The 26,927-nt window shown below is 44.5% G+C and overlaps 1 protein-coding gene across 7 annotated transcripts in view; it reads right to left on the reverse strand.

The window, feature by feature from the left end:
* Positions 1–26,927, reverse strand: part of LOC124033992 (dematin-like) — a 92,996-nt gene that overhangs the window by 41,540 nt on the left and 24,529 nt on the right. For 3 of the 7 annotated variants that reach the window (XM_046346569.1, XM_046346570.1, XM_046346564.1), the window contains exon 2: positions 8,712–8,770. The exons of 1 other annotated variant lie outside the window; for it this stretch is intronic. The gene's annotated coding sequence lies outside the window, so the exon portion shown is untranslated. Of the gene's footprint in view, positions 1–7,168; positions 7,313–8,711; positions 8,771–15,227; positions 15,284–26,927 lie in introns of those variants that run through there. 3 more of the 7 variants (XM_046346567.1, XM_046346566.1, XM_046346565.1) reach the window with 3 other exon arrangements.

The raw sequence follows: 26,927 nt of genomic DNA on the forward strand, positions 1-26,927 counted from the left end.
ATTTATAAAGAGACTACACATGAGATAACTAACAAAAATAACAAACGTGAGAAAACCTAAAACAGTCCTATCTGGTGCAAACACAGAGACAGGAACAATCACCCACAAACACACAGTGAAACCCAGGCTACCTAAGTATGATTCTCAATCAGAGACAACAAATGACACCTGCCTCTGATTGAGAACCATACTAGGCCGAAACATACAAATACCCCAAAACATAGAAAAACAAACATAGACTGCCCACCCAACTCACACCCAACTCACGCCCTGACCATACTAAAATAAATACAAAATGAAAAAGGAAATAAAGGTCAGAACGTGACATCATGATCTTAGTTCAATTGTCTTACCCCATCAAAACCCTCTATCTCTTGATGAGAGTACAGATTATGACACTGATAAAGCTGCTATCCTTCAGGCTTACAAGCTGTTTTTTCATATCCGTCTGTTTGTCATTACTGCTGTGAGAAAATACACATGGTCTCTTTGTGTCCTAAGTTGAAACATATAAAATATTCTTCTGGGAGCACTCTAGTCCATTAAGTCTATGGTTGGGACTGGTTTATCTCCTAAACAAGATTTTGGATCAGATGTGTATGAATCCTTTGTTTCAGGTAGGCTCGTGTCTCTGCAGAGCGGCGATGATGTTAAACAGCCGGTGAAGATACTGCAAGACACTGGGGCAGACCAGGTCTTCATTTTGGTGGGTGTTTTGCTTTTGTCTGACTAATACAAGGCGTGGAGATGGGTTGCATGGAAGTTCCTTTGTATAATGTGGAACTCGAGTCTGATCTTATTTCTGGATCTGTTGTCATTGGAGTGAGGCCTAGCCTACCGGTGAAGGGGTCTCATTCATTTTAGAAAACGATTTGACTAGAGGGAAGGTCTTGCCAAATTATTAAGGAACCCAGAGTAGAGCAACCTAATGGGTTATCAGAGAAGTACCCTAGAGTGTTCCCAGCATGTGGCGTTATACGTGCTACATCTAAGAAAGGCACCAGGAGCAAGTCTATAGTTGAGGAGGATGTCAGCGATCACACCATGGTTGATTTGTCTGAGACATTTATGGGTGATTCTGATTTCAGTAAACCTTCTTAGTTGACTTCTCCTTTGAAAAAACCCCAAAAGTGAATGACTTTGTAGGACCGCTGAAGGAAGAGAGGGTTCCTACAGTTCACACTTCAATGTCAAGGAAGCAGCTGATTGCTAGACAGACATACTTCCAGAGGAAAAGTTTGATGAAGAGAGAGTGTGGGTTACTTTGACAGAGATGGTGTTCTAATGAGGAAATGGCATTCTTGCGCCACATCTCAGCAAGAAGATTGGCCCAGTGTATCTCAAATTGTTGTTCCAGTTACGGTTCGACAAGAGATACTGAGTTGGCTCACGATGGTAGCATAGCAGGCCATCTTGGCGTCAACAAGACATATGAACATCTTTCACTCGTTCTCTGCGCAATCAGGTTTGAGACACATCAGTAGCCAGTACAACTCAGATCCTCTGCAAACATGTCTGACAAGCCAGATCTCACTGAAGTCACAAACTTAAACAAGACCAAGTTGAAGAAGACCAAGACACAGGAGAAAAATCCCTTGCCCACCAAAGAAACCATCGAACAGGAGAAGCAAGCAACAGCATGAAGCCCAATCCTCTGCTATGCACTGTACATTCCCCAAGCATTGCCTTTTTCACCTCTTAGCTGTGTAACCCAAAACCTAAGTTGCATTGTGATTGGACAAAAGCAATGACTGTACAGCACCTCCCTAGAACATTTTGACCAATGTTATTGCGAGTGTGGTGAAATGCAAAAAACTACCCAATACACACAAATATAAATAAAGGTGAAAGATTAGTGGAATCTGTGTGGGTAGCTGGACAGGTAGGATGACTGACAGTGAAGGTGAACAGGTGGTCACGTGTCAGGTGACAGAGGAATGTATGAGACCGAGGCAGGAAATCCTTTAACCATGAAGTGGTATATTTACTGAGTGGTCTGTGCTACATCACAAAGGAAACAAATAACATGTATCCAATCAAATTCATAATCAAAGATCAAATCATATCAGTCATTATTAACATAAGTTAGGGAATTCAACAGTTCAGTTCATTTAGTCAATAGTAATCATCCGCGAGTCATTTAGGCTCGTAACTATTTAACATAAATTATGAAAGAATACAAACAGTGAATGGTGATACAATCTATAATCCCCATGATCAAAGTCAATCAGTTAGCAAACTATGACGTTTCTCATTTCACTCTTTCAATTGTCTTCATATGTACATATAATTAATTTCAATACACGTGAACCATATCTATTGCATAATTGGCCTATGAGGATCCGTAGGGCCGTGATCATTGACAATTCACATTACACAATATGTTTTTAGCTGCGCTCCAAGCCGCGCTCCGCGGTAATAACTATTAACAATTACTGAATGGCCCACTCTCCCGATCGCCACAGATAATTCAGATGAAAGGTAACATAGTCGGTGGACTTACGTGGATTCATGGACGCACAGAACTTCTGGATCAGATGGAGTTAAGGAAGAGAAAGCAGCGAGATCAGGCGATGGCAATTTCCTCCTTTTATGGAGTTGAGATCTGTCGGACATTTCCACCTGACCTAATTAAAGTGCCCCTGGCCCAGCTGAGTAAATGGCAATGAATTAAAGGATTATTCCACCAACTCCATGGGCCTTTTCTACAGCCACCCCGGAAATTTGTTAAATTCCACACTCCTCAAAAGGCTCATTGCTCCGCGTCCTCTGTCATCTCAGGGAGAAGAATTAGTCAGGCAACTGGACGGATATATGTCCGGTTCTTCACCTGGATCTCCACTGATCTAACACGACCATCGGTCCCAGGTATGGTCTTAGTTATACGGCCCATCGGCCAGGAGGCTCGAGGCAGCTGAGGGTCCACCATCATTACTACTTGGCCAGTTTCCAGGTTGGCCATTTCTCTCCGCCATTTCCCTCTGTGCTGTAGACTTGGTAGGTAATCCCAAAAATGGTCAGCTAAGATTTGGCTGTGTTGCCACCGGCGTCTGCCTACGAGGTTTGTATCAGCATACATGGCTTGAGGAAGTGACGTATCTCGGAATGCCATCAAGAGCATATTCGGTGTAACCGGATCAGGGTCTGCAGAGAGAGGGTTTGGAGTTCAGAATCCCTTCCACCTCTATCAGGACGGTCCTCAAGACAGTTTCAGTGACAGTTTGGTCCCCCAGGATGACTCGTAAGGCCATCTTTACAGATTTGATCTCTCACTCCCATGTTCCTCCAAAATGAGGAGCGCCTGGAGGGTTAAATTTGAATGAGATTTGTTGGTCAATCAGCTGATCCTGGAGGCTGGGTTCCATGGCTTGGAAGGCTTCCTCCAACCTGGCTTCTCCTGCCTTGAAGTTCGTACCTCTGTCAGCCAGGATCTCGTAGGGTTTCCCCCATCGGGAGATAAACCGCCGTAGGGCCATGAGGAAGGCTTCCGTATCCAAACTCTCCAGTAGGTCCAGGTGGACACATCTGGTTGTCAAACACTTGAATAGAATGCCCCAGCGCTTTTCCACACGACGACCTAACTTGATCATCAAGGGGCCAAAGCAATCTACTCCTGTTGACCTGGGTGGTTTAAGGAGGCACAAGCGAGAAGGGGGTAAATCTGCCATTTTGGGCACCGTAGCTCCGGCCCGCCATCTCTGACATTCTACGCAGGCGTATTGTTGCTTACGAATGGCTCCTCGTCGTCCAATTATCCAGTACTTCTGCCTCATCGCCCCATAGACCCTCTCTGGCCCTGTGTGGAGAAGCTGCTCATCATAACTCTTGATGAGGAGCCTGGTAAGAGGGTGTCTGGAGTCAAGGATAATTGGGTGGATAGCATCTGGGTCCAAAAGCTCTGATTGGCGCAGCCTCCCTCCGACTCTGATCACTCCAAGGATTGGATCATATTCTGGGGCAAGAGAGAGAAGACGGCTGTCCTTAGTCACTTCCCTACCGGCTTTCAGAGGTTTTAACTCCTCAGGGAAGCTAACTGCTTGTGCTTGCTGGAGGAGTAGTGTCTCTGCCGCGAGGGGGGTGGGTATAGAAGCCACACCATGTGAGGTCTGGTCTGTGGCGGCGATCAGATCCGTCAGTGTTTGGGATTGTGTTAGGTCAGGGAGAGCCGTTGTTGGTTCCGTAGAAATGCTGTAGCATTGGGCAGACTTCCTTAACTCATGAGCTTCAGTTGGTTGCGGAGGGGCCGCACGCCTGGGGGCTGTCGGCCACTCGTTATCTGGTTGGGACAAGAATGGTGGTCCCAAGCTCCAGTGATGGGGTTTAGCCAATTCCTGAAGGGTTTTACTTCTAGTAATGTCATCAGCAGGATTGTTTATGCTATCAACATACCTCCAGTCCTGGACTTCTGTTAGGTCTTGGATTTCCGCGATGCGAGTTCCGACAAACACCTTATACCTGCAGGACTCCGACTTGAGCCAGGTCAATACAGTTGTCGAATCACTCCAGTAGATGACCCGTTGCATTGACAAGGTGAGCTTTTACGGAGTTGAGATCTGTCGGACATTTCCACCTGACCTAATTAAAGCGCCCCTGGCCCAGCTGAGTAAATGGCAATGAATTAAAGGATTACTCCACCAACTCCATGGGCCTTTTCTACAAAAGGAATGGAATAAGAATATATACTGAACATATAAATACAGTTGAAGTAGGAAGTTTACATACACCTTAGGCAAATACATTTAACTCAGTATTTCACAAATCCTGACATTTAATCAGAGTAAGAATTTCCTGTCTTCGGTCAGTTAGGATCATCACTTTATTTTAAGAATGTGAAATGTCAGAATAATAGAAGAGTGATTTATTTCAGCTTTTATTTATTTCATCACTTTCCCAGTGGGTCAGAAGTTTACATACACTCAATTAGTATTTAGTAGCATTTCCTTTAAATTGTTTAACTTGGGTCAAACATTTCGGGTAGCCTTCCACACGCTTCCCACAATAAGTTGGGTGAATTTTGTTCCATTCCTCCTGACAGAGCTTGTGTAACTGAGTCAGGTTTGCTCGCACACGCTTTCAGTTCTGCCCACAATTTTTATATAGGATTGAGGTCAGGGCTTTGTGGTGGCCACTCCAATACCTTGACTTTGTTGTCTTTAAGCCATTTTGACACAACTTTCGAAGTATGCTTGGGGTCATTGTCCATTTGGAAGACCCATTTGCGACCAAGCTTTAACTTCCTGACTGATGTCTTGAGACGTTGCTTCAATATATCCACATAATTTTGCGTCCCTCATGATGCTATTTATTTTGTGAAGTGCACCAGTCCCTCCTGCAGCAAAGCACTCCCACAACATGATTCTGCCACCTCTGTGCTTCATGGTTTCGATGGTGTTCTTTGGCTTGCAAGCCACCCCCTTCTTCCTCCAAACATAACGATGGTCATTATGGCCAAACAGTTCTATTTTTGTTTCATCAGACCAGAGGACATTTCTCCAAAAAGTACCATCTTTGTCCCCATGTGCAGTTGCAAACCGTAGTCTGGCGGTTGTGGAGCAGTGGATTCTTCCTTGCTGAGCGGCCCTTCAGGTTATGTAGATATAGGACTTGTTTTACTGTGGATATAGATACTTTTGTACCTGTTTCCTCCAGCATCTTCACAAGGTCCTTTGCTGTTGTTCTGGGATTGATTTGTACTTTTCGCACCAAAGTACGTTCATCTCGAGGAGACAGAACGCATCTCCTTCCTGAGGGGTATGACGGCTGCGTGGTCCCATGGTGTTTATAAACTCAACATGAGTGAAAACAACACAGACAAGGACAAGTTTTTCGAGATATAAAAAATACTGTATGGATGAAGAAAAGGTAGGTTAAATGACACAAAATATTTGGGAATGTAACTAAGGAAAACGTCATTAATAACATAGGCTATTGCAAAACAAATGTATAATTCTCTCTATTATGTCAATCACCAGTTTAGCTCTGATATGGCTGTAGCTCTATGATGTCCTTTGCAATAATCTAATCTGACATTGACATGAAATTCCTATGTCCTTCAGGTAGTACAGAGAGATGATGATGATCCCCAGAGGGAGGGGAGGGAGGTTGTTGAGGAAGAACCAGTGGCCCAGCTCAAGAAGGAGCCCAAGAAGATAGGAAAGGTAAAATGGCAGGAGTGACAGGGCAACTACTAGACTAGTAACACTTAGCTGCATTGACCTGATGTAACATGTCTATTATTTGTGATCTGGAATCTAATTCTATTATATTCTATCCAAGGAGGAAAAGAGGAAAAGTAGTGCCAAGAAGTCAGGGGAGCAGGGCACTGATACGGATGCAGGTCATAGATTTCCCCTCTGTAGTATGTTGGTTCTCTAAACCTGCATATCATAGATAAAGGTCATGTTAGACACTGTAGTCAAACTGGAGTCAGTAAGAAATGTTGCATGGATAGTTTTATTCAATAGTCCTATTGTAGCAATTTTATCGAAGTATTGTATTAAGAGAAAAGCGTCTGACTTATCCTGAATTGTCCTATACGGTAATAACATATTTAGGATTGAGGAATAAACACCCGGACAGAGGATCTGAGGATCAGCTCTTGGAGAAGAATGATCTTAACTTAAGGCTGCATTCGGCCCAGGCAACATAGATGAGATGGTGGACTGCTACCCAATCCTCATCTCATTTTATGCAAATGTAACTAAAACACATTTATTTGTCTTTTGCTCCCAAGGATGAACTAGACTTGTGGAGGTCTACCATTTGTTTCTGAGGTCTTGGCTGATTTCTTTGATTTTCCCATGATGTCAAGCAAAGAGGTACTGAGTTTGAAGGTAGGCCTTGAAATACATCTACACCTCCAATTGACTCAAATTATGTCAATTAGCCTATCAGAAGCTTCTAAATCAATTTTCTGGAACTTTCCAAGCTGTTTAAAGGCACAGTCAACTTAATGTATGTAAACTTCTGTCCCAGTGGAATAATCGTTTTGTAAACAATTGTTGGAAAAATTACTTGCGTCATGCACAAAGTAGATGTCCTAACCGACTTGACAAAACTAGAGTTTGTTAACAAGAAATGTGTGGAGTGGTTGAAAAACGTTTTAATGACTCCAACCGAAGTGTATGTAAACTTTCGACTTCAACTGTATATATGTAATATGTCTTACAGAGCCCTTCCATAAGTCCACTCAAGTTTCTTCAACTGTCTTCTGACAGCGATGTCGATGTTGTGCTGTGATGCCAGCAGATTCCAGACTGCATTTGCCGCTCGCCCATCATCTTCAACCAAGTCGATGGCTTGAATAGTCTCGCTGGAATTTGAATACAATGTAAAAGTGATGACCAGCAGGGTCAAGTAATATAAACAGTGGTTATAGAAGGTGCAACAGGTCAGCACCTTAAGAGAAAATGTCAGTTGGATTTTTATTGCTGAGCATTCAGAGGTCAAGACAGCAAGTGTGTGAGAGAAAATATCGAAACACACAAAGTAACGTGTTAATGAGTTCCGATAGCCAATCTATTATCCAACGATTAGTTTAACATTCAGACTATTGTAGGTGTGAAAATTCCCCCCAACAAACAATACCCTACCTGCGTGTGGTCAACTATTTCAGCACCATTTCACGCTGCTCTGAGACAAGCATGGGGACTGGTCTTGATAAATCAATGACATTTTTATTTTCACTTAATCTCCGTTTGGGTATTGGTTAGACTACAATTAGGGTGTGTAAATGTTAGGATTATTTTGCTCTTAGTGCTGTAGCCTACTCCCGACCGGTCACGTTGTACAGCGCCATATTTTCCTAATGGAAACCCTGAGGGTTTCGTTTTTCTTGGAATAGAAACAACATAATAATAATAAAATTAATTTAGCAAAATTTCTTCAAATCAATCCCATACACTACGTTCTTACAAAAAAGGTTAAATGATCTAGTACAGCCAATATTAAAGATTGTCAAATGCTTCTCAAAGATGCCCACTGGTGGTCAAACTAGCACTAACTAGCATTAATGGCAACAATGGCTGACACTTAAATAACCTGCCATAGAATTCTGCGGCAGCCAGCACGGTGTGCTGCAGTGTGATTTAACTTCACAGGAAGTTGGCTCTCACTAAGTTGGCTCTCACTATTTGATTTCAAGACAAACAAATCGCTTTTCTCGATCATTTTGGTTTGCGTCCTGTTTTTAAGTATGGTGTGGGTTTTATTTTGTTTGCCTCTTCTTGGGAAAATTTAGTGGTCTCTCATGGTGGGTTCTAGTTGTTGTTGCTAGTCAACTTTCAGTGGACACCCTCATGAGTGTCTTTCAGAACCCATCCTAAAACCCCACCTGTTTCGTTTTGGTTGTGGTCAGTGACTTAGTTCCTCCTTCTGTTAGAGCAACATTATTTGGTTTTCTTGCTGGGGAGTGTAAAAATGTAACAACTGCAGATTTCCCCTTTAAATGGATACTTCTGGATTTTGGCAAGGAGGCCCTTTATCTATCAGATGAACTTGTGGATACCACTTGTATGTCTCTGTGTCCAGTATGAAGGAAGTTAGAGGTAGTTTTGCGTTAGCGTAATGGCTACAAGTCTATGCGTATCTGCTAGCATGGTAGTAGATACCCATAGCATAGCCTTCCAGTCTGAGTTAATAACTTAAAAGTTATGTTTCGTAGGACCATATCTATAAATGGCATACACTTTTCTAAATAACAGAAGTCTTACCTCAGACAAGAATAGGAATCATTTCTGTCACTTTGGGGTTATCCATCCCAAGCTCTGACCTAGAAGACAAAATAGAAATGTGATTATATAACAAATTGCTAAATATTCTCAGATTTGGGGTATTCCTATTATTTTGTGATATTTATAGCTTTTGAGAGTAAACCAGCAAAGAATATTAAGCGATTTAAATATATACAGCTTTTTATAGTCCAATTTTGTAGTATTGGTTTAGGAAAGCAACTCAGAAGACCCTAAATACACAACATAGCCTGTTCTCTCAATGGGAATTCACCATTGATCATCTGATCAAATACGGATCCCATTGAAATAACTCAGAGTTCGAGATAACAGAGACAAGCAAAAGACATCAGGTCGTATATATGCACTGAGCAAAATATGCTATTATTTTGATATACAGTACTGTAGAAACCTCTACTAATCACAACATATAGCATACATTATGCACAGTTATGATTGCAAAGTACAACTCATTTTAAGTCATTTCACATGCCATGGTGAGAATATCAGTTGGTACAATGGAAACCAATCCTAACCTTAACCATTAGTGGGGGAAATACAAAATGGACCCAACATCTGTGTCTAGTAGCAACTGAAGAGCATGCAGTAGAGATGCTGGTTCCAGATAACCAATGGGATCTCACAGGAGACATGGAGGTGGTGTTCTGTAACATTTGTCTTTGGGATTCTCTTTCTGCTTAGGATCAATCAATATGGGGATCAAGTGTCTGGTGCTCCAATTTTCCTTCGTGGCCATCCACCCTCCCCAAATAGAGGACAGCCATCGCATCGGCTAAATTACATTGTTGGTTTTAAAATATTATAACATTCCAGAGAGACAGGAGGAATTATGGCCATAATCCACAAAAACTATAATAAAATAAAAACGTATTTGTTACATATGCCAAATACAACAGCTGTAGACCTTACTGTCATGCTGGTGAATGAGGACCCAAAAGCGACTTGGCGAAAACAGAGTATTTAATCCAGAATAAACTTTACAAAACAAAAAGCATAATACTACACGTAAAGACGAGAACAGACTGGAGACTTGATCGAGAACTGCAGGTTGCCTCGGGAAGGCACTTGAACCTAGCAGACTCAGACACCTGCTCACCACGCAGCATCTGAGGGAAACACGACACGACAGGGCAAAACATAGACACAGCACGGTGAATTATAAATGAGGATCCGACAGGGCAGGTACGGGAAACAAGGAGAGAAATAGGGACTCTAATCAGGGAAAAGGATCGGGAACAGGTGTGGGAAGACTAAATGATGATTAGGGGAATAGGAACAGCTGGGAGCAGGAACGGAACGATAGAGAGAAGAGAGAGCGAGAGAGTGAGAGAGGGAGGGGGAGAGAGAGGGCTAGAAAGAGGGAAAGAACCTAATAAGACCAGCAGAGGGAAACGAATAGAATGGGAAGCACAGGGACAAGACATGATAATAAATGACAAAACATGACAGTACCCCCCACTCACCGAGCGCCTCCTGGCGCACTCGAGGAGGAATCCTGGCGGCAACGGAGGAAATCATCAATGAGTGAACGGTCCAGCACGTCCCGAGACGGAACCCAACTCCTCTCCTCAGGACCGTAACCCTCCCAATCCACTAAGTATTGGTGACCCCGTCCCCGAGAACGCATGTCCATGATCTTATGTACCTTGTAAATAGGTGCGCTCTCGACAAGGACGGGAGGGGGGAGGGAAGACGAACGGGGTGCGAAGAAAAGGCTTAACACAGGAGACATGGAAGACAGGATGGACGCGACGAAGATGTCGCGGAAGAAGCAGTCGCACAGCGACAGGATTGACGACCTGGGAGACACGAAACGGACCAATGAACCGCGGAGTCAACTTACGAGAAGCTGTCGTAAGAGGAAGGTTGCGAGTGGAAAGCCACACTCTCTGGCCGCAACAATACCTAGGACTCTTAATCCTGCGTTTATTGGCGGCTCTCACAGTCTGTGCCCTGTAGCGGCAAAGTGCAGACCTCACCCTCCTCCAGGTGCGCTCACAACGTTGGACAAACGCTTGAGCGGAGGGAACGCTGGACTCGGCAAGCTGGGAAGAGAATAGAGGAGGCTGGTAACCCAGACTACTCTGAAACGGAGATAACCCGGTAGCAGACGAAGGAAGCGAGTTGTGAGCGTATTCTGCCCAGGGGAGCTGTTCTGCCCAAGACGCAGGGTTTCTGAAAGAAAGGCTGCGTAGTATGCGACCAATCGTCTGATTGGCCCTCTCTGCTTGACCGTTAGACTGGGGATGAAACCCGGAAGAGAGACTGACGGACGCACCAATCAAACGACAGAACTCCCTCCAAAACTGTGACGTGAATTGCGGGCCTCTGTCTGAAACGGCGTCTAACGGGAGGCCATGAATTCTGAACACATTCTCGATAATGATTTGTGCCGTCTCCTTAGCGGAAGGAAGTTTAGCGAGGGGAATGAAATGTGCCGCCTTAGAGAACCTATCGACAACCGTAAGAATCACAGTCTTCCCCGCAGACAAAGGCAGACCGGTAATGAAGTCTAGGGCGATGTGAGACCATGGTCGAGAAGGAATGGGGAGCGGTCTGAGACGACCGGCAGGAGGAGAGTTACCCGACTTAGTCTGCGCGCAGTCCGAACAAGCAGCCACGAAACGGCGCGTGTCACGCTCCTGAGTCGGCCACCAAAATCGCTGGCGAATAGACGCAAGAGTGCCTCGAACACCGGGATGACCAGCTAACTTGGCAGAGTGAGCCCACTGAAGAACAGCCAGACGAGTGGAAACAGGAACGAAAAGGAGGTTACTAGGACAAGCGCGCGGCGACGCAGTGTGCGTGAGTGCTTGCTTAACCTGTCTTTCAATTCCCCAGACTGTCAACCCGACAACACGCCCATAAGGAAGAATCCCCTCGGGATCAGTAGAAGCCACAGAAGAACTAAACAGACGGGATAAGGCATCAGGCTTGGTGTTCTTGCTACCCGGACGGTAAGAAATCACAAACTCGAAACGAGCGAAAAACAACGCCCAACGAGCTTGACGGGCATTAAGTCGTTTGGCAGAACGGATGTACTCAAGGTTCTTATGGTCTGTCCAAACGACAAAAGGAACGGTCGCCCCTCCAACCACTGTCGCCATTCGCCTAGGGCTAAGCGGATGGCGAGCAGTTCACGGTTACCCACATCATAGTTGCGCTCAGATGGCGACAGGCGATGAGAAAAATAAGCGCAAGGATGAACCTTATCGTCAGACTGGAAGCGCTGGGATAGAATGGCTCCCACGCCTACCTCTGAAGCGTCAACCTCGACAATGAATTGTCTAGTGACGTCAGGAGTAACGAGGATAGGAGCGGACGTAAAACGTTCTTTTAGAAGATCAAAAGCTCCCTGGGCGGAACCGGACCACTTAAAACACGTCTTGACAGAAGTAAGAGCTGTGAGAGGGGCAGCAACTTGACCGAAATTACGAATGAAACGCCGATAGAAATTAGCGAAACCTAAAAAGCGCTGCAACTCGACACGTGACCTTGGAACGGGCCAATCACTGACAGCTTGGACCTTAGCGGAATCCATCTGAATGCCTTCAGCGGAAATAACGGAACCGAGAAAAGTAACGGAGGAGACATGAAAAGAGCACTTCTCAGCCTTTACGTAGAGACAATTCTCTAAAAGGCGCTGTAGAACACGTCGAACGTGCTGAACATGAATCTCGAGTGACGGTGAAAAAATCAGGATATCGTCAAGATAGACAAAAACAAAGATGTTCAGCATGTCTCTCAGAACATCATTAACTAATGCCTGAAAAACAGCTGGCGCATTGGCGAGACCAAACGGCAGAACCCGGTACTCAAAATGCCCTAACGGAGTGTTAAACGCCGTTTTCCACTCGTCCCCCTCTCTGATGCGCACGAGATGGTAAGCGTTACGAAGGTCCAACTTAGTAAAGCACCTGGCTCCCTGCAGAATCTCGAAGGCTGATGACATAAGGGGAAGCGGATAACGATTCTTAACCGTTATGTCATTCAGCCCTCGATAATCCACGCAGGGGCGCAGAGTACCGTCCTTCTTCTTAACAAAAAGAACCCCGCCCCGGCCGGAGAGGAAGAAGGCACTATGGTACCGGCGTCAAGAGACACAGATAAATAATCCTCGAGAGCCTTACGTTCGGGAGCCGACAGAGAGTATAGTCTACCCCGAGGAGGAGTGGTCCCCGGAAGGAGATCAATACTACAATCATACGACCGGTGAGGAGGAAGGGAGTTGGCTCGGGACCGACTGAAGACCGTGCGCAGATCATGATATTCCTCCGGCACTCCTGTCAAATCGCCAGGTTCCTCCTGAGAAGTGGGGACAGAAGAAATGGGAGGGATGGCAGACATTAAGCACTTCACATGACAAGATACGTTCCAGGATAGGATAGAATTACAAGACCAATTAATAGAAGGATTATGACATACTAGCCAGGGATGACCCAAAACAACAGGTGTGAAAGGTGAACGAAAAATCAAAAAAGAAATAGTCTCACTGTGGTTACCAGATACTGTGAGAGTTAAAGGTAGTGTCTCAAATCTGATACTGGGAAGATGACTACCATCTAAGGCAAACATGGGCGTAGGCTTGTCTAACTGTCTGAAAGGAATGTTATGTTTCCGAACCCATGCTTCGTCCATGAAACAACCCTCAGCCCCAGAGTCAATCAAGGCACTGCATGTAGCACCCGAACCGGTCCAGCGTAGATGGACCGACATAGTAGTACAAGATCTAGATGAAGAGACCTGAGTAGTAGCGCTCACCAGTAGCCCTCCGCTTACTGATGGGCTCTGGCCTCTTACTGGACATGAATTAACAAAATGTCCATCAAATCCGCAATAGAGGCACAGGCGGTTGGTGATCCTCCGTTCCCTCTCCTTAGTCGAGATGCGAATCCCTCCCAGCTGCATGGGCTCAGTCTCAGAGCCAGAGGAGGGAGATGGTTGCGATGCGGAGCAGGGAAACACCGTTGATGCGAGCTCTCTTCCACGAGCCTGGTGACGAAGATCTACCCGTCGTTCTATGCGGATGGCGAGAGCAATCAAAGAGTCCACACTGGAAGGAACCTCCCGAGAGAGAATCTCATCTTTGACCACTGTGTGGAGTCCCTCCAGAAAACGAGCGAGCAGCGCCGGCTCGTTCCAGTCACTAGAGGCAGCAAGAGTACGAAACTCTATAGAGTAATCCGTTATGGATCGATCACCTTGGCATAGGGAAGCCAGGACCCTAGAAGCCTCCCCACCAAAAACTGAACGGTCAAAAACCCGAATCATCTCCTCTTTAAAGTTCTGGTAATTGTTAGAACAATCAGCCCTTGCCTCCCAGATAGCTGTGCCCCACTCTCGGGCCCGGCCAGTAAGGAGTGAAATGACGTAAGCAACCCGAGCTCTCTCTCTAGAGTATGTGTTGGGTTGGAGAGAGAACACAATCTCACACTGGGTGAGAAAGGAGCGTCACTCAGTGGGCTGCCCGGAGTAGCAAGGTGGGTTATTAACCCTAGGTTCTGGAGGCTCGGCAGGCCAGGAAGTAACAGGTGGCACGAGACGAAGACTCTGGAACTGTCCAGAGAGGTCGGAAACCTGAGCGGCCAGGCTCTCCACGGCATGGCGAGCAGCAGACAATTCCTGCTCGTGTCTGCCGAGCATGGCTCCTTGGATCTCGACGGCAGTGTTACGAGCGTCTGTAGTCGCTGGGTCCATTCCTTGGTCGGATCCTTCTGTCATGCTGGTGAATGAGGACCCAAAAGCGACTTGGCGAAAACAGAGTATTTAATCCAGAATAAACTTTACAAAACAAAAAGCATAATACTACACGTAAAGACGAGAACAGACTGGAGACTTGATCGAGAACTGCAGGTTGCCTCGGGAAGGCACTTGAACCTAGCAGACTCAGACACCTGCTCACCACGCAGCATCTGAGGGAAACACGACACGACAGGGCAAAACATAGACACAGCACGGTGAATTATAAATGAGGATCCGACAGGGCAGGTACGGGAAACAAGGAGAGAAATAGGGACTCTAATCAGGGAAAAGGATCGGGAACAGGTGTGGGAAGACTAAATGATGATTAGGGGAATAGGAACAGCTGGGAGCAGGAACGGAACGATAGAGAGAAGAGAGAGCGAGAGAGTGAGAGAGGGAGGGGGAGAGAGAGGGCTAGAAAGAGGGAAAGAACCTAATAAGACCAGCAGAGGGAAACGAATAGAATGGGAAGCACAGGGACAAGACATGATAATAAATGACAAAACATGACACTTACCGTGAAATGCTTACTTACGAGCCCTTAACCAACAATGCAGTTCAAGAAATAGAGTAAAGAAAGTATTTACTCAATAAACTAAAGTAAAATTATATAAAAACACAATAACTGCCTTTCTGAAGACAAACAATGTATACAAAACTGTATACGAAACGCTTCAGTCTGGTTTTAGACCCCATCATTGCACTGAGACTGCACTTGTGAAGGTGGTAAATTACCTTTAAATGGCATCAGACTGAGGCTCTGCATCTGTCCTCGTGCTCCTAGACCTTAGTGCTGCTTTTGATACCATCGATCACCACATTCTTTTGGAGAGATTGGAAACCCAAATTGGTCTACATGGACAAGTTCTGGCCTGGTTTAGATCTTATCTGTTGGAAAGATATCAGATATCAGTTTGTCTCTGTAGATGGTTTGTCCTCTGACAAATCAACTGTAAAGTTCCTCAATGCTCTGTTGTAGGACCACTATTGTTTTCACTATATATTTTACCTCTTGGAGATGGCATTCGGAAACACAATGTTAACTTTCACTGCTATGCGGACGACACAGCTGTACTGTTCGATGAAACATGGTGAATCCCCAAAATTGCCCTCCCTGGAAGCCTGTGTTTCAGACATAAGGAAGAGGATGGTGGCAAATGTTCTACTTTTAAACTCGGACAAAACAGAGATGCTAGTTCTAGGTACCAATAAACAAAAATATCTTCTGTTGAATCTGACAATACATTTTAATAGTTGTACAGTCGTCTCAAATAAAACTGTGAAGGACCTCGGCGTTACTCGGCAGGTAGCCTAGTGGTTAGAGCTGTGGACTAGTACCTGAAAGGTTGCAAGATCAAATCCCCGAGCTGACAAGGCTCCTAGGCCATGATTGAAAATAAGAATTTGTTCTTAACTGACTTTCCTATTTAAATAAAGGTTCAATAAAAATGTATTTAAAAAAAAAAAACTCTGGACCCTGATCTCTCTTTTGACGAACATATCAAGACTCTTTCAAGGACAGCTTTTCTCCATCTAAGTAACATAGCAAAAATCAGAAACTTTCTGCCCAAATATTATGCAGAAAAATGTATTCATGATTTTGTCACTTCTAGGTTAGCCTGTTAATCCTACCCCCTACTTTTTCGAACATTCTGTTAAAAATCGCGCAACATTTCAGCGCCCTGTTACTCATGCCAGGAATATAGTATATGCATATGATTAGTATGTGTGGATAGAAAACACTCAGACGTTTATAAAACTGGTTAAATCACGGCTGTGACTATAACAGAACGTGCGTTTCATTGAAAAGCGCAGGAAAATCTGATCACTGAAAATGGAAATATATATCCATGCGTGACTTGAACCCATTGATAAAGGTGAACCACATTTAATGGGGCTGAGGTTGCAATACCTACAGCTTCCACACGTTGTCTAGAGTCTTGTCATTTGCCTAGGCTTTGTTTCTTGGTCAAACAGACGCAAGGCAACGCATTTCCTCCGGTCTCCGACCGGATATTTTGGTTGAGAATTACCCGGACATTTTTTCCAGACGGACAGCTAAAGAATATACTTCGCCTCGTGATCAATTTGATCGCTTATTAACGTTTAATGATACCTAAAGTTGCATTACAAAAGTATTTCGAAGTGTTTTGTGAAAGTTTATCGGGGGGCTAGGGTCAGTCTGTTATGGGTCAGTCTGTTATGGCTGGAGTATTTCTCCTGTCATATCCAGTGTCCTGTGTGAATTTAAGTCTCTCACTCTCTCTCTTGCTCTGGCCTGATGACTCTCTCTCTCTGGCCTGATGACTCCTTGCTGTCCCCAGTCCACCTGGTCATGCGGCTGCCCCACAGTTTTGCCTGCGGCTATGGAACCCTGACCTGTTTACCGGACCTGCTACCTTGTCCCAGACCTGCTATTTTCAACTCTCTAGAGACAGCAGGAGTGGTAGAGATACCCTGAATGATCGGCTATGAAAAGCCAACTGACATTTACTTCGGAGGTGCTGACCTGTTGCACCCTCTACAACCACTGTGATTATTATTATCTGACCCTGCTGGTCATCTATGAACATTTCAACATCTTGGCCATGTTCTGTTATAACCTCCACCCGGCACAGCCAGAAGAGGACTGGCCACCCCTCATATCCTGGATCCGCTCTAGGTTTCATCCTAGGTTCCGGCCTTTCTAGGGAGTTTTAACTAGCCACGTGCTTCTAAACCTACATTGCTTGCTGTTTGGGGTTTTAGGCTGGGTTTCTGTGCAGCACTTTGTGACATCAGCTGATGAAAGAAGGGCTTTATAAAAATGTCTGATTGAATAACATAACAATAACACGGCTATATAGAGGGGGTACCGGTACCGAGTCAATGTGCGGGGGTACAGGTTAGTCAAGGTAATTTCTACCTGTAGGTAGGGGTAAAGTGACTAAAGATAATAAACGGTGAGTAGCAGCAGTGTAAAAACAAAATGGAGGGTGTCAATGTAAATAGTCTGGGTGGCCATTTGATTAATTGTTAACTTGTTTGGGATGGGGGGCAGTATTTTGACATCCGGATGAAATGCGTGCCCAAAGTAAACTGCCTGTTACTCAGGCCCAGAAGCTAAAAAAAAGAGATGTCTGTGAGTATAACAGAACTGATATGGCAGGCAAAACCAGAGGACAAACCACCCCCCCCCAAAAAAAGAAATCAGCCTATCACTTTTATAATAAGGCGAAGTCCTCCCATATTTCAGTTCCTATATGGCTTCCACTAGATGTCAACAGTCTTTAGAAAGAGTTTCAGGCTGGTTTTTGGAAAAATGAGCCAGAAATTGAAGTTTTTCTAGGTGGTTCCCATTTTGGCTGTAGTGCTTCCAAGCGCGTGAATGAGAGCGCGTTCTTTGGTATTTTTCTCCGGTAAAGACAATAACGACTCTCAGTCTTAAATTTGAGCATTTATTTACGTATTAGGTACCCTAAGGTTTGATTATAAAAGTTGTTTGACTTGTTTGGAAAAGTTTATTAGTAATGTTTGGGATTAATTTTGTATGCATTTTGATGGAGGGAAACTGGGTGGATTATTGACTGAAGCGCGCCAGCTAAACTGAGTATTTATGAATATAAAGTTGGACATTATCGAATAAAACGACCATTTGTGATGTGACTGGGACCTTTTGGAGTGCCAACAGAAGAAGATCAAAAGGTAAAGCATTTATTATATCGCTATTTCTGACTTTCGTGTCACACCTGCCTGGTTGAAATATGTTTTTCATGTGTTTGTATATGTGGGGCGCTGTCCTCAGATAATCGCATGGTGTGCTTTCGCCGTAAAGCCTTTTTGAAATCTGACACAGTGGCTGGATTAACAAGAAGTTAAGCTTTATTTTGATGTATTACACTTGTGATTTTATGAAAGCTAAATATTTATAATATTGTAGTTTGAATTCGGCACTCTGCAATTTCACTGGATGTTGTCAAATCTATCCCGCTAACGGGATTCGAGCTTAAGGGATCCCTAAGAGGTTTAAGCAGTCTTATGGCTTGGGAGTAGAAGCAGTTAAGGAGCCTTTTGGACCTAGACATTGCTCTCCGGTACCACTTCCCGTGCGGTTGCAGAGATTCGAGTCTTTGACTTGAGTAACTGGAGTCTTTGACAATTTTTTGGGCCTTCCACTGACACCGTCTAGTATATAGGTCCTGGATGGCAGGAAGCTTGGCCCCAGTGATGTACTGGGCGTACGCACTACCCTCTGTTGTGCATTACAGGTTAGATGCTGAGCAGATGCCATACCAGGCGGTGATGCAACCGGTCAGGATGCTCTTGATGATATAGCTGTACATTTTTGGTATTGGTCCCTAGATCATCAAAAAAATGCTACAATCTCCTGAGGGGGTAAAGGTGTTGTCATGCCCTCTTCACAACTGTATTGGTGTGTTTGGACCATGATCATTTGTTGGTGATGTGGACACCAAGGAATTTGAAACTCTCGACCCGCTCTACTACTTGATCAGCAATCATTTTCCTGAAGTCTACGAGCAGCTCCTTTGTCTTGTTGACATTGAGGGAGAGGTTGTTTTCCTGGCACCACACAGGCAGGTCTCTGACCTCCTTATAAGCTGTCTCATCGTTATCAGTGATCAGGTCACTGTTGTCTTCAGCAAACGTAATGATGGTGCTGGAGTTGTGCTTGGCCACACAGCCGTCGGTGAACAGGGAGTACAGGAGGGGACTAAGCATGCACCCCTGAGGGGCCCCATGTTGAGGATCAGTATGGCAGATGTGTTGTTGCCTACCTTTACCACCTGGGGGGTGGCCCATCAGGAAGTCCAGGTTCCAGTTGCAGAGGGAGGTGTTTAGTCCCAGGGTCCATAACTGAGTGATGAGCTTTGTGGGAACTATGGTGTTGAACGCTGAGCTGTATTGTCAATGAATAGCATTCTCACATAGGTGTTCCTTTTGTCCAGGTGAGAAAGTGCTTTGGAGATTGTGATTGAGATTGCGTCATCTGTTGGGGCAGTAAACGAATTGGAGTGCGTCTAGGGTTTCCGGGCTGATGATGTTGATGTAAGCCATGACCAGCCTTTCAAAGCACTTCATGGTTACTGGTGTTAGTGCTAAGGGGTGGGAGTCATTTAGGTAGGTTACCTTTGCTCTCTTGGGCACAGAGACTATGGTGGTCTGCTTGAAACATGAAGGTATTACAGACTCGGTCAGGGAGAGGTTGAAAATATCAGTGGAGACACTGCGCAAGCGCATGCTCTGAGTACACCTGGTAATCCGTCTGGCCCCGCAGCCTTCTGAATGCTGACCTGTTTAAAGATCTTGCTCACATCGGCTACAGAGAGTGTGATCACACAGTCGCCCGGAACAGCTAGTGCTCACATGCATGCTTCAGTGTTGCATGCCTCGAAGCGAGCATGAAAGGCATTTAGCTCATCTGGTAGGCTCGCGTCACTGGGCAGCTCATGACTTAGTTTCCCTTTGTAGTCCATAATAGTTTGCAAGCCCAGATGGTTCATCTGAGGGCATAGCGGGATTTCTTATAAGTGTCCGGATTAGTGCCCTGCTTCTTGAAAGCAGCAGCTCTAGCCTTTAGCTCGGTGCGGATGTTGTCTGTAATCCATGGCTTCTGATGAAGGCAGTGACTGATGTGGTATACTCTTCAATGAATCCTGGAACATATTCCAGTCTATGCTAGCAAAACAGTCCTGTAGCATAGCATCCGCGTCATCTGACCACTTCCATATTGAGCGAGACACTGTTACTTCATGCTTTAGTTTTTGCTTGTAAGCAGGAATCAGGAGGATAGAATTATGGTCAGATTTGACAAATGGAAGGTGAGGGAGAGCTTTGTATGCGTCTCTTTGTGTGGAGTAAAGCTGGTCTAGTTTTTTTCACCCTCTGGTTGCACATGTGATATGCTGGTAGAAATGAGGTAACATGGATTTAAGTAGTGGAGTGATCATCAAATATCATATTATTCCTTATAAACCAGTGCATTATTCACAGCAATCTCAAATAGATGAAAATGCGACAATCTTGAGCTATGTTGAAAACCAAATCCTGAAAGTGATATCTTGTTGACAAATACTAGCAATCACTTCTGAATAGCTCCTGTGGACAATTCTCACATATGATGTCTCATGATGGCAGACCAAGATATAATGCATCCTTTATCCAAACGTGATAAGAGAAAAAGGCAATATTGTTGCCAAACAGCTTGCAATGGAGACTCTGTTGCCTGGGGCATAGTTACTGTATCAATAGGAGAGGGAGTGTGGAGGAATGGCCTCTGAAGTGTGTGGGCACAGGCAGGCTTCTACGAGGTTACGTTTCCCCATGTGTGCTGCTCAATGCATGTGTAGGTGACTGATGTTCATCCCAAATGGCGTTAAATGGCACCCTACTTCCTACATAGTGCACTACGTTTGACCAGAGCCCTAAGGAACCTGGTCAAAAGAAGTGCACTATATAGGGACTAGGGTGCCATTTGGGACACATTTAGAGAGATGTGCCACATCTGCCATGCTTGCATTGTTTTGGCATTGATTTGGATCGCAATGTGTTCTGCAGAGGCTTTACCTGCTCAAATTGGGGAGGCCTTTACACAGCAAACACCTACAGTACCCAGCTCACAGAGAGGGTGAGTCAGCCTTTTAAAAACCTTGAATTCACTACAAGTTTGCATTTCTTGCTGTGCAGGAAAATTCTCAGCAACAAAAGAGTGATCAAATTAAGATCCTACGTTTCATAAGGGGGCATGAGAAAGCAGCTATGCAAAATAGTGCATCCACTTAACCAACCCTCCCTTCTTCCCCTGCATAGAAAACAACAACAATAAGGACGCAAGCATTTTTCTGCATGGTTGTACTCCTGTTTTAGTTGTTGTTTTTCATAGTGCATTTTACAGTCTTAACAATGATACATGTATTGAGATGGGATGTTGTGTTCTGCGGAAGGCAATTGCTCAGTGAACAGGGGAACTTTTATCCTTTCATATACTCTACTGTGGTAACGGTCACCATTAGCGCTCTACAAGGACAATGATGATGCTTTCTCACAGTTAATATAGTACCATGAAACGGTACGTGTATTCGTATTGAACCGTTCGGTACAGGGTCCATGGTGCACGGTTCGGTATGCACTGTGAACCGAACAATACATTAATTCGTATATAAAAATGGCGTATAAATGAACGTGGGAATTAATATCCACATAGTAATAAAGTTGTCTTTGAAAAAAAAAAGTTGTTTCGTCTCGTATGCAGCTCCGCTCATTAGTTATAATCCTCCAGCGAGAACAGAGCTGAGACCTTCGTAGCAGCAATTAGCTTATGAAGGAATTAGCAGTTAGCTAAATGCAAAGGAGCAATATGGCAAGCATTGGCGAGCCAGAACTAGAAGACCATTCAGGTACCATTCAGGTCTGCCGTCTGGGAACATTTCGGTTTCCCTGTAAACTATAACAGGCATTGCCAACGAGTGGTGGATAAAACTTCTACAACATGTAGGCTCTGTTCATTGCCGATAGCCTTTTCGAGTGGCAATGTGAGCAACATGACTACTTATTTGCGCCAACATCACCCCAAAGTGCCAATCGGTGGGACGAGGCGAAAAACATTTACGGAAACCACTTCTCCCCACACACAGCCTCCAGGCAACAATATGAGGCCGACTCCGGTAGGGCTAAAGAAATCAACACAGCGATAGCAAAATTCATAGCGACAGATATAAGACCCTTCTCTGTGGTAGAGAATGCGGGTTTCAGAAACATGTTGAAAAAGTGGTCATGCCACGCTTCACTATTCCTTCCCGTACACATTTTGCCCAGACATACAAAAAAACAAAAGAACAACTTGAGAGCGAGTTGTCAGAAACGTGGTCTGTTGCTCTAACAACAGACAGTTGGACATCTAGAGCTACAGAATGCTAGCTTATTGTAAATGCAGTTGCATTAGCTGGATTGGGGAAACATATAGGATGCTTTGATCACGTTATTAATCTAGCATCTCAAAAATGCAATGTCAGTGAATCCAATCTCTCACCTCCTAGCAAAGATCAGGAAGGTGGTATACTTCTTTCATAAAATAACAACTGCTGCACATGTTTACAAGACAAAACAGAAGATGCTGGAGCTGCCAAACCACAAACTAATCCAAGATGTCCCTACTAGATTCAAATTCAAGCCATGACATGGAATTCAAGCCATGACATGGTCGAGAGATACCTTGAGCAGACAGTTGAGGTGTTTTCTACACTGACGGATCAAGCTGTGAGGAAGAATGTCAAAGATATTGTGACTTTGTCTGAAAATGACATAAGACTAACAGAGGAAGTTATCAAAGTGTGCAAACCTCTCAAAACAGTCATAACACTGATATGCACAGATTATTCCATCAGCATCCATGGTCCTGCCTATGAAAACAATGATCCTGAAATCAATAGTGGCATCTGATGAAGATGAACCCACAGTAAGGAATGTCAAGACTGCTATCAGAGTTAACCTGGAGCCTAGATATGCTGACCCTGGTGTTCAAGACTTCTTACACAAGAGCACCGCTTTGGACCCCCGGTTCAAGACCCTTCTGCACCTGGATGCTGCTGCTCGTCTGAGAGTCTACAATGAACTCACAGCAGAGATTGTGACAAATATACAACAGGTACAGTAAGGAATTCACTTTGTTAATGTGACATTTATTATTTTATTAATAAGTGATAACAATTCATTATAAAGTAATAATTGTAATTGTCAAAATAGTGTCCGATATACAGTGGGACAAAAAAGTATTTAGTCAGCCACCAATTGTGCAAGTTCTCCCACTTAAAAAGATTACATTTACATTTACATTTAAGTCATTTAGCAGACGCTCTTATCCAGAGCGACTTACAAATTGATGCATTCACCTTATGACATCCAGTGGAACAACCACTTTACAATAGTGCATCTAAATATTTTAAGGGGGGGTGAGAAGGATTACTTTATCCTATCCTAGGTATTCCTTAAAGAGGTGGGGTTTCAGGTGTCTCCGGAAGGTGGTGATTGACTCCGCTGTCCTGGCGTCGTGAGGGAGTTTGTTCCACCATTGGGGAGCCAGAGCAGCGAACAGTTTTGACTGAGCTGAGCGGGAACTGTACTTCCTCAGTGGTAGGGAGGCGAGCAGGCCAGAGGTGGATGAACGCAGTGCCCTTATTTGGGTGTAGGGCCTGATCAGAGCCTGGAGGTACTGAGGTGCCGTTCCCCTCACAGCTCCGTAGGCAAGCACCATGGTCTTGTAGCGGATGCGAGCTTCAACTGGAAGCCAGTGGAGAGAACGGAGGAGCGGGGTGACGTGAGAGAACTTGGGAAGGTTGAACACTAGACGGGCTGCGGCGTTCTGGATGAGTTGTAGGGGTTTAATGGCACAGGCAGGGAGCCCAGCCAACAGCGAGTTGCAGTAATCCAGACGGGAGATGACAAGTGCCTGGATTAGGACCTGCGCCGCTTCCTGTGTGAGGCAGGGTCGTACTCTGCGGATGTTGTAGAGCATGAAGATGAGAGAGGCCTGTAAATTTTCATCATAGGTACACTTCAACTATGACAGAAAAATGAGGGAAAAAAATCCAGAAAATCACATGGTAGGATTTTTAAACAATTTATTTGCAAATTATGGTGGAAAATAAGTATGAAAATCTGATATATATATATTTTCTTTCAAGTAACCAGTCTCAAGTGGTCCTATTTTGTTTAAGACACTGCTATGTGACTTAATTTTGATATATGCTGGTGGACTATGCACTCTTGTTGAAGTTCTGTTTTAAATGACTATTTTATTTAATGTTATAAGGCAGGCACTGCTGTTTTTTGTTGTCCCTTTGTTTCCATATCCTCTTGGGAATTCAAGATACCCATATTAACTATTATAATAAATGGAAAATCTAAAAACAAATTACATATTTCTCAGGCATTTATTTTGTGGATGTATCGAAACCGTACCAAACCGTGACAACACTGTACCGTATCGTAGCAAACTGAGTTTTGTGAACCGTTTCACCCCTATTAAATTCCCTTCAACGAACAAACGCTAATCCAAGAGGTATAAACTACTTCCTCAAAGCAGCATTTGATTCATTTCATGTCCCCTCTGCTAAAGCTCTTTGATGATGGCAACATGGTGATGGCAGAGAGCTGTGAGAAAGGGACATGCAAAACCGGGGGGGACCCCCACCAGAGAAAGGACCACCTCTCTCTGTTTGGACTCAGAGGATGGATGAATACAGCGGAGCTGGCCCACTTGAGTCGTATGTCTTTCCCCCTTTTTGAGGCAAATGTCAGGGCCTGACAAGGCCTGGCAAGTTCCTGGTAGTTTGTGACGCCCTCCAACCCGGGTCTCTCTTTTCAACACAAGCCTCCAAACACAGTGCTCAGGGATTAAATCGGGCCTGCACTGAGCTGCCCATTGTGTTTTCTCCAGAGCTGCACATTACATAGATTTATTGACGGCCAGGTGGGGGGTATGAGCCTGGTGTTTTCCCTCCAAGTCAATTGTCAATAGCTTGTGTTCAGTTTTTTTCTGCTGACTGCTCTATTCAGTACAAACACTAAACAGGGCCAGTTTCAAGTGCAAAGGGCCAATGGGTTGACTTTTATGGGGGCATCTCTTTTCTGTGATTGTTTTAGGGGGTGGTGCCTGTCAGTGAGGGTAATTACTATCACTCAATGCACACAACTATCCGACAAAGGGGCGAGAAAAGTAGGGGATACTTCAAGTGAAGACCACAGGAATGTTTGCCCAATAAAGAATGATAGATTCCATTACATAGACAAGAGAAAGAGGGAATGGGAAACCAACAAATCACACATCCTCATCCATACCTGACATGGTTTTCGAAGTCCTGATTTCAGATACATCTCCAACTTGAGGCTGAAAGACGAGCATGCCTGCCAGTAGAATTACCGGCCTCGTTTCTTTGTCACATGAAGCATGTTTGATGTTGACTAGATGTGAGGCAGTTAATTTGGGTCGTAAGGACAATAATGGTGGCTTTCTCCAGTCTAGTCATAAAAGCTTGGTGCACTTGACTGAGCAGCAGCAGCAGAGAAAAAAACACTGCTGCAATATCTGCACTGGAAGAGGGAAATCTAATCAAAAACGGAAAAGGAAAGATTATGACCTCGCCAGTGTAATCCACCGAGTTGATATAGGCCTAGAGCTTGCTAAGAAAAAAATTGCATGCTGTTGTAGGGGCTAATAGTCTCTGACTATGAGAAAAGTCTCATCACTCACAACACATCAGAGGCAAGTCTCTGTTTGTGGTGTAGGCTTGTTCTGTATTCTTTCATATCTAGGTCAATTGTATCAGTAAGATATTTTCTAGTGGTTTTTTACTTAATCTCATACAATGCGTCAGCATTTATAATCCAAGTGGTTTTCCTACATTTATGTCCCACTCGATTGTTATAATTGTGTTTATAATTGAAATTTGCAAAAGGCAAGTGAATCAGTTGTATGGGCTGAAAAGTCCCAATCCCCTCAGTCTGGCCCCATGTCAGGGTATGTCCACGGCCCTAGACTTTTGGGCTTTTTTGGGGCCTCGGAGATGGAAACATAAACTACTGATGACACGGGTGCAAAGTCTGACAGTGGAAAAACAGAGCTCCCATAGCCCATCAACACTTAACTGGCAACTGATCTGGTCTGACGCATTACTGCAAGGGTAACGGGGTTATCAAAATCATGTCATAAACAACCCAACAAGATACAGTATCCAGACCTTTCTGTTGCAAGCATATGTGAGGTAATATTATCATTCAGACAAACCATGATTGCACTGGTAGATGCAACACATTTTATGCTCTATCCAGACAGGGGTACAAATGAGAGAATTGGTATCCATGATTCTGGCTTGTCTCGGAAAGTATCTGTACCAAGGAAATCCTGAGTTGTGACACCCACTGGTATTGACAAGGTACAGAGTGCTCTGTATCTGTGTTTATTGGTGTCGTTGTGAACAACCTCAGAGTCTTCCTTGAGAGAAACACACTTATCTCAGCAAAGCAAGATCAGCCTACACCCAGTTGGCCTGTTCTCGTCGCCATGGCAACGCTCTCCGGATTGGCTCCGTCAGCCAGCAAAAAGTGTTCACATCACCTTGGCCTGGCCTCCTTTCATTCTGATGGCACACATGTGCTCCATATGCAAACCAGCTGCACTCATAGATAAGGCATTAGTCTGGCTTCCATGAAACCACAATGACGTAGGGCACTTGAGTAACAGCAGAACGATAGACAAACTCAATAAGAACAGAGAACAGACAACATACTTAAATGTGACAATCGCACGCATGTACACACACCAACACGCACACACCTACAGACTTCAGAAAGAATTCATACCCACTTGACTTATTCCGCATTTTATTGTGTTACAGTCTGAATTCAAAATGGAGGAAATCATTTTGTATATTTTGCATTGTG

This window comes from Oncorhynchus gorbuscha, linkage group LG04 (genome assembly GCF_021184085.1).
Source record: "Oncorhynchus gorbuscha isolate QuinsamMale2020 ecotype Even-year linkage group LG04, OgorEven_v1.0, whole genome shotgun sequence".
NCBI classification, from domain to species: domain Eukaryota; kingdom Metazoa; phylum Chordata; class Actinopteri; order Salmoniformes; family Salmonidae; genus Oncorhynchus; species Oncorhynchus gorbuscha.